The 2,961-nt window shown below is 39.8% G+C and overlaps 1 non-coding gene across 1 annotated transcript; it reads right to left on the bottom strand.

Annotated features, from left to right (window-relative positions):
* Positions 1 to 2,384: 2,384 nt before the first annotated feature.
* On the bottom strand, positions 2,385 to 2,491 carry LOC141675653 (small nucleolar RNA R71). The gene has a single exon (XR_012556295.1). It is a non-coding gene; the product is annotated as a small nucleolar RNA R71 (small nucleolar RNA).
* Between the last annotated feature and the right edge of the window lie 470 nt (positions 2,492 to 2,961).

The raw sequence follows: 2,961 nt of genomic DNA, 5'->3' as shown, positions 1-2,961 counted from the left end.
TTTGACATTCTTGGGTTCCTCTTGAGCTAAAAATGCAGCATAAGCACAAAAATTTGCAGTGCCTTTTCTTGTCTTGAGACCATCAGAAATATCACCAATAACCTATTCTGGAGGGTGATTCTTTACTGTCCGTGTAGCTTTTGGCAATGAATGCTTTGCAATATCTTCATGTGAAGTCTTCCTTATCTTAGATGGAGGAGCTAAGTCTTCACCATCATAGATTGGCATTTTATCCTTTGCTCTATTTCCTCTAGGACTGATAAGTGGCATTTTATACCACTTAGAACGTCTTAAAATGGCTTAAATTGGTATCTTGAAATCAAGTATTTTGTGTATTTGATGCGTTTTTTTAGTGTTTATGCATTTCAGGGTATTAGTTGCATTTCGGAGGAGGAATCATCAAGAATAAGCCTTGGCATGTGTTCACCATTGCGAGAGGAAAAGAACGGGCAGATTACGGCGAAGAAACGGAGCAAACCTGGAAATTTTCCAGTAGGGTCCTGCGCGCCCGCGCAGCAATGCTGAGCGGCCGCGCAGCATCCTTGCGCGCCCGCGCAGAAATGCTGAGCGGCCGCGCAGGGTCGGGGAAAATAATATATTGTTTTAGACTTCTACTTCTGTTTGGCTTCCAACTTCTATGTAATCTGAGTTTTATGGGACTATTATATAAGTAGATTTGAGACGTTTTTCACAGAGTATTAAGAGGGGATTATGTTTTAGATTGTGTTTCGCAAGAAGCGAAGGAGATAAGGAAGAAGACCGATTTAGCACACAGCAATGAAGAGGAAGCATATATTCTTGTGATTCTTGTTTCGTTGTAACGTTGGATGCTAGTTTTCTTGCTTTGACTTATTTACTCTTGTGACGTACTCTGTTTTAATATAATTAGTTTAGTTGTTATTTTCTTGTGTTCGTTTATCATGATTTCATATGAACCCATGATGGCGATAAGTTCTATTATGGGCTAATCGTGATCATGGGGTTGCAACGGATTTATTATGGAATTCTTTAGTTAATTGTTTAATACTTTAGTGTGTGATGATTGCATGATATCTAGTATTGGTTGTGCGTATTCATCTTATATGCATCGCGAACATATAAGATAGGGTGTTAATCTCTTGTGAAGCGACAGTGGATCTTGAGATTTAGAACTTGCCATGCTAGCATAGGTTCATGTACGTTGTGCATGATTAGTGGGTAACTCTAACAGTTTTATTTGCCCTATGTAATCAAAAGGAATAACTTGTGCTTAAATCGTTGTGTTGTCAATTTCTGTAGACATATAGGAACTCAACATAATTGATGACTATTCAATTTCTATCTTAATTGTGGATGTTTGGTAGAATGGTATTAGTACAATGAAAGTTGGCTTTTATCAGTTTTGTGTTATTCGATTAATATCATCACTGTCACATGCTAAAGGTAATAACTATGGCTATAGAAGGAAGTAATAATGAAGTTGTGATCTCATGAGTGTTTTATTATTGATAAATTGCAGTGTTAGTTAAGTGGTTAATTAAGTAGTTAATTATAGTTAATATTTAATCAACAATTTTAAGTGTTATTATCTTAACATTGAGAAGTAATCATACATTGGTGAGTGAGTTAAATTAGACAATAACTTAGTCTGAGTCTCTGAGGGAACGAACTAGAAAGTATTCTATATTACTTGCGAACGCGTATACTTGCGTGAATATTAGTGCGTGATTTTGCCCTAACAAGTTTTTGGCGCCGCTGCCGGGGACTCGGCGTATTTGTTTAGTTTATGTACTTACCATCATTGGTCATTAGGACTCAGTGATTAGGACGTAGTAGTTAATTACTCTTTTCGATTGTGTTTCAGGTACTTTAGTGCGTTTATGCAAACTCGTTCTCGTGCTCGCAAGAGGACCTTAGATACAGCTGAGGAGAAAGACGAAGTTCTTGATACACCGGAGAAGTTAGATTTTGAGGATTCGGATTCAGGAACTGAGCAGAAAGAACCAGTAAACATGGGAGATCATATTGTTCAAGCTGATCCAGCTCTTATGGATTTTTCTCGGCCTAAAATTGATGACATTCAGTCAAGCATCCTTCATCCGGCTATTCAAGCTAACACCTTTGAAATCAAGCCGGGCACTATTCAGATGGTGCAGAATTCTGTTTCTTTTGGAGGAGCGGCAACTGAAGACCCCAACATGCACATAAGGAATTTTGTCGAGATCTGCAGCACTTTTAAGTATAATGGCGTGACTGATGAGGCTATCAAGTTGAGGCTTTTCCCATTCTCACTGAGGGATAAGGTTAAAGATTGGTTACATTCTGAACCAGCTGGGTCAATCACTACGTGGCAAGATCTTGCACAAAAGTTTCTGGTGAAGTTTTATCCAATGGCAAAGACTGCTGCTATGAGGAGTGCTCTCACTCAGTTTGCGCAGCAACCTACAGAATCTATGTGCGAGGCTTGGGAACGCTACAAGGAAATGTTGAGAAAATGTCCACATCATGGAATGCCGGATTGGATGGTAATCACTGGTTTATATAATGGTTTGGGGGCTCAATCTCGGCCCATGCTCGATGCAGCAGCTGGAGGCACCTTATGGGCTAAAAGCTATACTGAGGCGTACAATCTTATTGAGACGATGGCTGCAAATGAGCATCAAAACCCAACTCAGAGGATGACATCAGGCAAGGTAGCAGGTATTCTGGAAGTTGATGCAGCCACCGCTATTGCAGCCCAGCTCCAAGCGCTATCAATGAAGGTTGATTCTTTGGCTACGTATGGAGTTAATCAAATAGCTATGGTTTGTGAGCTTTGTGCAGGTTCTCATGCTACGGATCAGTGTTCTCTTGTCAACGAATCTGTTCAGTATGTGAATAATTATCAGTGACAACAGCAGCCTGTGCCAGCGACCTATCATCCTAACAACAGAAATCATCCAAATTTCAGCTGGGGAAATAATCAGAATGCTATTCAGCCAC

The sequence above is a fragment of the Apium graveolens genome, chromosome 7 (assembly GCF_009905375.1).
Source record: "Apium graveolens cultivar Ventura chromosome 7, ASM990537v1, whole genome shotgun sequence".
NCBI lineage: Eukaryota > Viridiplantae > Streptophyta > Magnoliopsida > Apiales > Apiaceae > Apium > Apium graveolens.
The sequence above is the reverse complement of the archived record's forward strand: the minus strand, read 5'-3'. Positions and strand labels throughout refer to the sequence as shown.